Genomic DNA, 12,496 nt, shown 5'->3' on the forward strand with positions numbered 1-12,496 from the left:
GGCGATCGCTCGAAAGCCGGTGACGTCGATCGCCGATTTTCCGCCCGAACGAGAGGGGCTGACTTCGGCAGAAGTCATGACACATAGACATATCTGATATGGGCAGAAAGATTAAATAATTTTTATTCTAACTGCACGGTCCAATTTACAGTAGCTATTACAGTGAACGAATACCCTGCTATTGTTTGAGGAGACTGCGCAGTTATGAACATGAAAATGTATTAATAAAAGCAATTAGGCACATTTGGGCAGTCTTGAACATTTTGAACCAAAATACAATGGTTCATTGGATGAGTCTAACACTTTGCACAAACACTACTGCCTTCTAGTGGCCAAAATCTCAATTGCGCCTGGGCTGGATTAATACATTATGGCCTTTCTCTTGCATTTCAATGATGGTCCCAAAAAAATTGTTCTTTGTATTATATTTTACCAGATCTAATGTGTTACATTCTCCTACATTAATTTAACAGTTCCACATCAAGTGTTGCCTTCAAATGGTATCAAGAATATGCATATCCTTGCTACAGGCAGTTAGATTTGGGTATGGCATTTTAGGCAAAAAAAAATGTTTAAGGGGGCAGATCCTTAAGATTAAGGGGAACTAAAGAGAGGGTTGAGACTGAGTGTGAGCAAACATGAATTATTAGATGATTCAATTGTTTGTTAGTGTTTGGGTGACACAATTGAACTTGGGTTGGGTAGACTCTTTTCAGGGCTCACAGCCTTCATGCTGCTCTGCTCCATCTCAACCAATGGCCCCTGTCCATCAGTACAGCTATCACACGCACTCTGTGACTGACACTATAAAGACAGAAGGGACCATAACTCGTTTTTAAAATTTTTTTTAAGTAACACATACTCTCTGCAACAAAAACACACCAAATACACACACAGGTGCAACAGACATAGCCCGGCTCATCCAGTGGGGAAAATAACCATGGAGACAGAAAACAAAACATCCATTGCATCGTGCCCTTTTAAACTGTCAACTCATGATTTAGGATGAGTCTGAGGCACATGTCGCCCTTTCTTAAAGCCAGGCCCCATCACTTCAGAGAGTGAGGAAAGTGGAGTAGTGTGGGAACGCAGGGAAAAGAAATCCATATTTACGCCTGGACACATCCGTCCATTCCGTCGCTCCGAATTCATCTGCAGTCAAAAGCAAAATGTCACACCTTTCATCTACCCGCCCTCTGCCGCCGCTTAATTGCACAGGAGGAACCTGGAGTGATCGAAGGGAACGTGGCGTAGGAACAGGGGCCACGAGTGTAGGAAGGGCAGTGGGGGTTGGTCAGGGATTGTGGCAGATAGCAACAAGACAGTAAAGCAATAAAACTGATAAATGATGCCAAACTTCTCAGATGCCCCCCCCCCCTACCTCCTTCAGAAACACACCTATCCACTACAGCAGTCGCTCCCTCCCTGGGGTGCTCAGCAGCTCCTATTGAGCACCAGTCTGTTTACAGAACAACACTTCCCATTGGCTTTTGGGTCAATGGGATTATATTTCCTATAAAGCAGGATGGAGGACTGAGCGAAGTGGAGGAGGAGGGGTTGGAAGGAGGGGAGGGGACGGCATGTGTTTGTAGAGGGGACTTGAGTGGCAGGGCATGGGTTGGGTTGGGTTGGGGGATTTAAGAGGAGGAAAAGCCAATGCACAGAACAAAGATGGGATGGGCAGTGGTTTTTATTGATCTCCTGTCTATCTTGCTGTCAGAGGATCAGTCCCAGACAGAAAGCTGGCGTTCATCATTTAGCCAATGTGAGGATGAGAGAGCACAGTCTGAGGATATGGAAATACACAGCAACTATTCAATAGAACCTTTTCGCTTACATGCAGATCGTGTGTCAATGTTAAAGGTAATTCAGTAAATGGCCTACAATAGCCACTAATTACTAAGTGTGAAATGTAGTGTATTGGTCTTGCAACAAGGAAGAGGAGAGGAGAGGAGAGGAGAGGAGAGGAGAGGAGAGGAGAGGAGAGGAGAGGAGAGGAGAGGAGAGGAGAGGAGAGGAGAGGAGAGGAGAGGAGAGGAGAGGAGGAGAGGAGAGGAGAGGAGAGGAGAGATGTTGAGTCCTTTTACATGGACTATGGAAAAACAAAGATACTCCCAGCAGAGCCAGAGTGTACAGTATATTTGAGAGAGAGAGACAAAGAGAGTGTTTGTGTGTGTGCATTTTTGTTTTTGTTTTGGCATAGTTAATAATTAAGCAGAAAAGATCTGTGCCCATTTGAAAAAGATTAGCCATTACTCAAATGAGGGTGAAAAACACATATGGGGGGGGGGGGGGGGGATTCTTGCCAAACATTAGATAGAATATGCTTACTTGAATATATTTGCATATTTAGACAAATCAAACACAGGAGCTTCAAAAGTTACTGATTCCTATACTGCCAATTTGAATTTTCTCTTACTGAGTTCTAACAGATTGAAATCACATTGGGAGGGATGTGTACGTGAAATAGAGCTGTTAGTATTCCATTTGGATTACGTGTCTCGTTATGCCTGTCACTAAATGGACTGAAGACAGTTGAGCCTTTAAATTCCATATTGAACTGGTTTTGCTCCCAATGCCTTCTTACTTGCCCAGGCTTTCCTCCCTGGATCAGCACTGATCGTTTGGATGTTGTGGGTTTCAGTCATTTTCATGTGTGTTGTCTAAACCCATTTCCTGAGCAAGGATTCCTCTCCTTGTCCCCTCGGCAGGCAGTGACACAAATGTATTCATACAGCACAGCGCTATTGATTTCTCTTTGGAGGGGGATTTAATCCATGCTGAGCACAAATAATCTTTAAACCAGGCATTTATTCACACTCTCACTCCAAGTGCACCACCGTGGATGCTTTTAATCGCTCCGTAATTTGAGAAGCGGGATGCACTGGCATGCTCTGTCAAGTTAAAGCCTCCCTATCTTTAGTCCTCCTCTTCTCGCCCTCTTGAAAACACACGCAGGTCTGCAAACACACACACACACACACACATGGAATAAATGAGATTAATGTCAAGGACTTTTCCCCTCTGCTGAGAATAACATTTGTTTGAGGAGAATTACAAACACACCGGCAGCCAAGCACCTGGACTGTTCAGGGTTCCCCCCCCCCCCCCTTTTCTTATCCCTTTTTCAAAGTGGCACCAAGTGTAATCCCCCTTAATGGACGTTTAATATTTATACTTATAGCATAATCGCTTAAGCATTCATTTACAGGGCCATATTTGGTTGTTCGCGGGCCCTGACAGCCTATTCATCAAAAAGTTAACGTGCAGAACCTTGCACCCCCTGCGGCAATCAATCAGCACGCTCCTCTCTCTCCTCTCTCTCCTCTCCCCGCTTTACCGCCATCACCAGAGATAGGTCTCAGGCCAAAATGAATCACACGCTGACGTTTACATAATCCCCGTCTCCTCCCACCTCCCATCACCCCGTGTTTGAGAACCTTTACCTTTTACAGACTATTCCGATGGCTTGAAGGATTCATCAAAATAGTTCATTCACCGAGACCTATGCATTTATACGACTTCTGCACAGCCATAACATGATATGCAAATGGTGAATTTGCATACAATCATTGTATCACAATCCTTGTTGATTAGACGTTTAGCATTTCTTCTATACTGGAATGAATGCAAGTCAAGCATTCAATGTGTAGCTGGCGGGCCATTAAACATGTAGGCCCACTGACTGTCTGGAAAGTTACATTAAAGGGTACCATAGATAGATAGGGTTTAGACACAGGAAAGATTGAACGTTTCCTGAAAACTGAATGCTTAGTCATTGGTAAGGGCCAGGTAATGGCAGGCTGACTGAAACTGTTCGCACTAAGTTGAAGTTCACAGGAAAAACAAAATGCATGTTGTTTTAAAACTCTTGTTTCACATGAACTACATGTTCACTCATTACATGGTTCTCCGATAGAACGAGTTCCCGCAAATGAATACTTAGGCATTTAGATTGATATCGTCGTGTTTTTGGCCTCATTAAATTGAAGACTGTTATTTTATCAAATCATCAAATCAAATGTATTTATATAGCCCTTCTTACATCAGCTGATATATCAAAGTGCTGTACAGAAACCCAGCCTAAAACCCCAAACAGCAAGCAATGCAGGTGTAGAAGCACGGTGGCTAGGAAAAACTCCTTAGAAAGGCCAGAACCTAGGAAGAAACTTAGAGAGGAACCAGGCTATGAGGGGTGGCCAGTCCTCTTCTGGCTGTGCCAGGTGGAGATTATAACAGAACATGGCCAAGATGTTCAAATGTTCATAAATGACCAGCATGGTCAAATAATAATAATCACAGTAGTTGTCGAGGGTGCAAAGTCAGCACCTCAGGTGTAAATGTCAGTTGGCTTTTCATAGCTTATCATTGAGAGTATCTCTACCGCTCCTGCTATCGAATCAATCCTTTGTAATTATTATTACGTGATTAAACGAATCATGTAAATGTAATTAACTAGGAAGTCGGGGCACCAAGGAAAATCTTCAGATTACAAAGTTATAATTTTCCTAATATAACTCTTCAGATATTTTAATATCTGATCTAACTAATGAATTATTCTTTGCCGAACGTTAGTCTCATTTCCGAACGTCATAAATCGTTGGATATCTGCACGAACCCAGCCTTTACTATGAATCATTCATACATCAATTGTCTTAATCATTTATTTACTAACTAACTAAATAATCACAGAAATGCATAAACAAACAAACCGTAGATATGGTTACAAGGAAATGATAGGGGAGGTTCCCTAGTGGGCTAAACCGATGTGACGGCTTGGTAGACAAAAGGAAGTGGGTGTGGACTGAGAAGGGCGAGAGTCACTACACAGTTGACTACACAGATGATAATTATTAATTGAAATGCTAATCCTTTGCACATGAACGCTCACTCATTCAGGAATCCTTGCAATCAATATATATTTACGCTCAGTGTGTGGTCAGAGATCTCTGTTGGAATCGTCCGTCTTTCTGTTGGAAAGTTCATCCGAACTGCTCTCTCCTTTCCTGGAGTCTTTCGTGGTTCAAATCAAATTTATTTATATAGCCCTTCGTACATCAGCTGATATCTCAAAGTGCTGTACAGAAACCCAGCCTAAAACCCCAAACAGCAAGCAATGCAGGTGTAGAAGTACGGTGGCTAGGAAAAACTCCCTAGAAAGGCCAAAACCTAGGAAGAAACCTAGAGAGGAACCAGGCTATGTGGGGTGGTCAGTCCTCTTCTGGCTGTGCCGAGTGGAGATTATAACAGAACATGGCCAAGATGTTCAAATGTTCATAAATGACTAGTATGGTCCAATAATAATAAGGCAGAACAGTTGAAACTGGAGCAGCAGCACGGCCAGGTGGACTGGGGACAGCAAGGAGTCATCATGTCAGGTAGTCCTGAGGCATGGTCCTAGGGCTCAGGTCCTCCGAGAGAGAGAAAGAAAGAGAGAAAGAGAGAATTAGAGAGAGCACACTTAAATTCACACAGGACACCGAATAGGACAGGAGAAGTACTCCAGATATAACAAACTGACCCTAGCCCCCCGGCACACAAACTACTGCAGCATAAATACTGGAGGCTGAGACAGGAGGGGTCAGGAGACACTGTGGCCCCATCCGAGGACACCCGCAGACAGGGCCAAACAGGAAGGATATAACCCCACCCACTTTGCCAAAGCACAGCCCCCACACCACTAGAGGGATATCTTCAACCACCAACTTACCATCCTGAGACAAGGCCGAGTATAGCCCACAAAGATCTCCACCACAGCACAACCCAAGGGGGGGCGCCAACCCAGACAGGATGATCACATCAGTGACTCAACCCACTCAGGTGACGCACCCCTCCCAGGGACGGTATGAGAGAGCCCCAGTAAGCCAGTGACTCAGCCCCTGTATTAGGGTTAGAGGCAGAGAATCCCAGTGGAAAAAGGGGAACCGGCCAGGCAGAGACAGCAAGGGCGGTTCGTTGCTCCAGAGCCTTTCCGTTCACCTTCCCACTCCTGGGCCAGACTACGCTCAATCATATGACCCAGTAAAGACTTAAAGGTTGAGACCGAGTTTGCGTCTCTGACATGGGTAGGCAGACCGTTCCATAAAAATGGAGCTCTATAGGAGAAAGCCCTGCCTCCAGCTGTTTGCTTAGAAATTCTAGGGACAATTAGGAGGCCTGCGTCTTGTGACGGTAGCATATGTGTAGGTATGTACGGCAGGACCAAATCAGAGAGATAGGTAGGAGCAAGCCCATGTAATGCTTTGTAGGTTAGCAGTAAAACCTTGAAATCAGCCCTTGCTTTGACAGGAAGCCAGTGTAAGGAGGCTAGCACTGGAGTAATATGATCAAATTTTTTGGTGCTAGTCAGGATTCTAGCAGCCGTATTTAGCAATAACTGAAGTTTATTTAGTGCTTTATCCGGGTAGCCGGAAAGTAGAGCATTGCAGTAGTCTAACCTAGAAGTGACAAAAGCATGGATGAATTTTTCTGCATCATTTTTGGACAGAAAGTTTCTGAGTTTTGCAATGTTACGTAGATGGAAAAAAGCTGTCCTTGAAATGGTCTTGATATCAAATCAAATCAAATCAAATTTATTTATATAGCCCTTCGTACATCAGCTGATATCTCAAAGTGCTGTACAGAAACCCAGCCTAAAACCCCAAACAGCAAGCAATGCAGGTGTAGAAGCACGGTGGCTAGGAAAAACTCCCTAGAAAGGCCAATACCTAGGAAGAAACCTAGAGAGGAACCAGGCTATGTGGGGTGGCCAGTCCTCTTCTGGCTGTGCCGGGTGGAGATTATAACAGAACATGGCCAAGATGTTCAAATGTTCATAAATGACCAGCATGGTCGAATAATAATAAGGCAGAACAGTTGAAACTGGAGCAGCAGCACAGTCAGGTGGAAGTTGAAACTGGAGCAGCAGCATGGCCAGGTGGACTGGGGACAGCAAGGAGTCATAATGTCAGGTAGTCCTGGGGCATGGTCCTAGGGCTCAGGTCAGTTGAAACTGGAACAGCAGCATGGCCAGGTGGACTGGGGACTGCAAGGAGTCATCATGTCAGGTAGTCCTGGGGCATTGTCCTAGGGCTCAGGTCCTCCGAGAGAGAGAAAGAAAGAGAGAAGGAGAGAATTAGAGAACGCACACTTAGATTCACACAGGACACCGAATAGGACAGGAGAAGTACTCCAGATATAACAAACTGACCCCAGCCCCCCGACACATAAACTACTGCAGCATAAATACTGGAGGCTGAGACAGGAGGGGTCAGGAGACACTGTGGCCCCATCCGAGGACACCCCCGGACAGGGCCAAACAGGAAGGATATAACCCCACCCACTTTGCCAAAGCACAGCCCCCACACCACTAGAGGGATATCTTCAACCACCAACTTACCATCCTGAGACAAGGCTGAGTATAGCCCACAAAGATCTCCGCCACGGCACAACCCAAGGGGGGGGCGCCAACCCAGACAGGATGACCACAACAGTGAATCAACCCACTCAGGTGACACACCCCCTCCAGGGACGGCATGAGAGAGCCCCAGCAAGCCAGTGACTCAGCCCCTGTAATAGGGTTAGAGGCAGAGAATCCCAGTGGAAAGAGGGGAACCGGCCAGGCAGAGACAGCAAGGGCGGTTCGTTGCTCCAGAGCCTTTCCGTTCACCTTCCCACCCCTGGGCCAGACTACACTCAATCATATGACCCACTGAAGAGATGAGTCTTCAGTAAAGACTTAAAGGTTGAGACCGAGTTTGCGTCTCTGACATGGGTAGGCAGACCGTTCCATAAAAATGGAGCTCTATAGGAGAAAGCCCTGCCTCCAGCTGTTTGCTTAGAAATTCTAGGGACAATTAGGAGGCCTGCGTCTTGTGACCGTAGCGTACGTGTAGGTATGTACGGCAGGACCAAATCAGAGAGATAGGTAGGAGCAAGCCCATGTAATGCTTTGTAGGTTAGCAGTAAAACCTTGAAATCAGCCCTTGCTTTGACAGGAAGCCAGTGTAGAGAGACTAGCACTGGAGTAATATGATCAAATTTTTTGGTTCTAGTCAGGATTCTAGCAGCCGTATTTAGCACTAACTGAAGTTTATTTAGTGCTTTATCCGGGTAGCCGGAAAATAGAGCATTGCAGTAGTCTAACCTAGAAGTGACAAAAGCATGGATTAATTTTTCTGCATCATTTTTGGACAGAAAGTTTCTGATTTTTGCAATGTTACGTAGATGGAAAAAAGCTGTCCTCGAAATGGTCTTGATATGTTCTTCAAAAGAGAGATCAGGGTCCAGAGTAACGCCGAGGTCCTTCACAGTTTTATTTGAGACGACTGTACAACCATTAAGATTAATTGTCAGATTCAACAGAAGATCTCTTTGTTTCTTGGGACCTAGAACAAGCATCTCTGTTTTGTCCGAGTTTAATAGTAGAAAGTTTGCAGCCATCCACTTCCTTATGTCTGAAACACATGCTTCTAGCGAGGGCAATTTTGGGGCTTCACCATGTTTCATTGAAATGTACAGCTGTGTGTCATTCGCATAGCAGTGAAAGTTTACATTATGTTTTCGAATAACATCCCCAAGAGGTAAAATATATAGTGAAAACAATAGTGGTCCTAAAACGGAACCTTGAGGAACACAGAAATTTACAGTTGATTTGTCAGAGGACAAACCATTCACAGAGACAAACTGATATCTTTCCGACAGATAAGATCTAAACCAGGCCAGAACATGTCCGTGTAGACCAATTTGGGTTTCCAATCTCTCCAAAAGAATGTGGTGATCGATGGTATCAAAAGCAGCACTAAGGTCTAGGAGCACAAGGACAGATGCAGAGCCTCGGTCCGATGCCATTAAAATGTTATTTACCACCTTCACAAGTGCCGTCTCAGTGCTATGATGGGGTCTAAAACCAGACTGAAGCATTTCGTATACATTGTTTGTCTTCAGGAAGGCAGTGAGTTGCTGCGCAAAAGCCTTCTCTAAAATTTTTGAGAGGAATGGAAGATTCGATATAGGCCGATAGTTTTTTATATTTTCTGGGTCAAGGTTTGGCTTTTTCAAGAGAGGCTTTATTACTGCCACTTTTAGTGAGTTTGGTACACATCCAGTGGATAGAGAGCCGTTTATTATGTTCAACATAGGAGGGCCAAGCACAGGAAGCAGCTCTTTCAGTAGTTTAGTTGGAATAGGGTCCAGTATGCAGCTTGAAGGTTTAGAGGCCATGATTATTTTCATCATTGTGTCAAGAGATATAGTACTAAAACACTTGAGCGTCTCTCTTGATCCTAGGTCCTGGCAGAGTTGTGCAGACTCAGGACAACTGAGGTTTGGAGGAATACGCAGGTTTAAAGAGGAGTCCGTAATTTGCTTTCTAATAATCATAATCTTTTCCTCAAAGAAGTTCATGAATTTATCACTGCTAATGTGAAAGTCATCCTCTCTTGGGGAATGCTGCTTTTTAGTTAGCTTTGCGACAGTATTAAAAAGGAATTTCGGATTGTTCTTATTTTCCTCAATTAAGTTAGAAAAATAGGATGATCGAGCAGCAGTAAGGGCTCTACGGTACTGCACGGTACCGTCCTTCCAAGCTAGTCGGAAGACTTCCAGTTTGGTGTGGCGCCATTTCCGTTCCAATTTTCTGGAAGCTTGCTTCAGAGCTCGGGTATTTTCTGTGTACCAGGGAGCTAGTTTCTTATGAGACATTTTTTTTGTTTTTAGGGGTGCAAATGCATCTAGGGTATTGCGCAAGGTTAGATTGAGATCCTCAGTTAGGTGGTTAACTGATTTTTGTCCTCTGGCGTCCTTGGGTAGGCAGAGGGAGTCTGGAAGGGCATCAAGGAATCTTTGTGTTGTCTGTGAATTTATAGCACGACTTTTGATGTTCCTTGGTTGGGGTCTAAGCAGATTATTTGTTGCAATTGCAAACGTAATAAAATGGTGGTCCGATAGTCCAGGATTATGAGGAAAAACATTAAGATCCACCACATTTATTCCATGGGACAAAACTAGGTCCAGCGTATGACTGTGACAGTGAGTGGGTCCAGAGACATGTTGGACAAAACCCACTGAGTCGATGATGGCTCCGAAAGCCTTTTGGAGTGGGTCTGTGGACTTTTCCATGTGAATATTAAAGTCACCAAAGATTAGAATATTATCTGCTATGACTACAAGGTCCGATAGGAATTCAGGGAACTCAGTGAGAAACGCTGTATATGGCCCAGGAGGCCTGTAAACAGTAGCTATAAAAAGTGATTGAGTAGGCTGCATAGATCTCATGACTAGAAGCTCAAAAGACGAAAATGTCATTTTTTTTTTTGTAAATTGAAATTTGCTATCGTAAATGTTAGCAACACCTCCGCCTTTGCGGGATGCACGGGGGATATGGTCACTAGTGTAGCCAGGAGGTGAGGCCTCATTTAAAACAGTAAATTCATCAGGCTTAAGCCATGTTTCAGTCAGGCCAATCACATCAAGATTATGATCAGTGATTAGTTCATTGACTATAATTGCCTTTGAAGTAAGGGATCTAACATTAAGTAGCCCTATTTTGAGATGTGAGGTATCATGATCTCTTTCAGTAATGACAGGAATGGAGGTGGTCTTTATCCTGGTGAGATTGCTAAGGCGAACACCGCCATGTTTAGTTTTGCCCAACCTAGGTCGAGGCACAGACACGGTCTCAATGGTGATAGCTGAGCTGACTACACTGACTGTGCTAATGGCAGACTCCACTATGCTGGCAGGCTGGCTAACAGCCTGCTGCCTGGCCTGCACCCTATTTCATTGTGGAGCTAGAGGAGTTAGAGCCCTGTCTATGTTGGTAGATAAGATGAGAGCACCCCTCCAGCTAGGATGGAGTCCGTCACTCCTCAGCAGGTCAGGCTTGGTCCTGTTTGTGGGTGAGTCCCAGAAAGAGGGCCAATTATCTACAAATTCTAACTTTTGGGAGGGGCAGAAAACAGTTTTCAACCAGCGATTGAGTTGTGAGACTCTGCTGTAGAGCTCATCACTCCCCCTAACTGGGAGGGGGCCAGAGACAATTACTCGATGCCGACACATCTTTCTAGCTGATATGCACGCAGAAGCTATGTTGCGCTTGGTGATTTCTGACTGTTTCATCCTAACATCGTTGGTGCCGACGTGGATAACAATATCTCTATACTCTCTACACTCGCCAGTTTTAGCTTTAGCCAGCACCATCTTCAGATTAGCCTTAACGTCGGTAGCTCTGCCCCCGGGTAAACAGTGTATGATCGCTGGATGATTCGCTTTAAGTCTAATACTGCGGGTAATGGAGTCGCCAATGACTATAGTTTTCAATTTGTCAGAGCTAATGGTGGGAAGCTTCGGCGTCTCAGACCCCGTAACGGGAGGAGTAGAGACCAGAGAAGAATCGGCCTCTGACTCCGACCCGCTGCTTAATGGGGAAAACCGGTTGAAAGTTTCTGTCGGCTGAATGAGCGACACCGGTTGAGCGTTCCTACAGCATTTCCTTCCAGAAACCGTGAGAAAGTTGTCCGGCTGCGGGGACTGTGCCAGGGGATTTACACTACTATCTGTACTTACTGGTGCCACAGACGCTGTTTCATCCTTTCCTACACTGAAATTACCCTTGCCTAACGATTGCGTCTGAAGCTGGGCTTGCAGCACAGCTATCCTCGCCGTAAGGCGAGTACAGCGGCTGCAATTAGAAGGCATCATGTTAATGTTACTACTTAGCTTCGGCTGTTGGAGGTCCTGACGAATCGTGTCCAGATAAAGCGTCCGGAGTGAAAAAGTTGAGGAAAAAATAAATAAATATATGAACGGTAATTAAAAAGTGAAAACCGTAAAGTTGTCAGGTAGCAAAACAGGTTGGCAACCTGTTTTGAGAGATCAGGGTCCAGAGTAACGCCGAGGTCCTTCACAGTTTTATTTGAGACGACTGTACAACCATTAAGATTCATTGTCAGATTCAACAGAAGATCTCTTTGTTTCTTGAGACCTAGAACAAGCATCTCTGTTTTGTCCGAGTTTAAAAGTAGAAAGTTTGCAGCCATCCACTTCCTTATGTCTGAAACACATGCTTCTAGTGAGGGCAATTTGGGGGCTTCACCATGTTTCATTAAAATGTACAGCTGTGTGTCATCCGCATAGCATTGAAAGTTAACATTATGTTTTCGAATGACATCCTCAAGAGGTAAAATATATAGTGAAAACAATAGTGGTCCTAAAACGGAACCTTGAGGAACACCGAAATTTACAGTTGATTTGTCAGAGGACAAACCATTCACAGAGACAAACTGATATCTTTCCGACAGAATGTGGTAATCAATGGTATCAAAAGCAGCACTAAGGTCTAGGAGCACGAGGACAGATGCAGAGCCTCGGTCTGATGCCATTAAAAGGTAATTTACCACCTTCACAAGTGCAGTCTCAGTGCTATGATGGGGTCTAAAACCAGACTGAAGCATTTTGTATACATTGTTTGTCTTCAGGAAGGCAGTGAGTTGCTGCGCAACAGCCTTTTCTAAATTTT

This window comes from Oncorhynchus kisutch, linkage group LG10 (genome assembly GCF_002021735.2).
Source record: "Oncorhynchus kisutch isolate 150728-3 linkage group LG10, Okis_V2, whole genome shotgun sequence".
Lineage (NCBI taxonomy): Eukaryota > Metazoa > Chordata > Actinopteri > Salmoniformes > Salmonidae > Oncorhynchus > Oncorhynchus kisutch.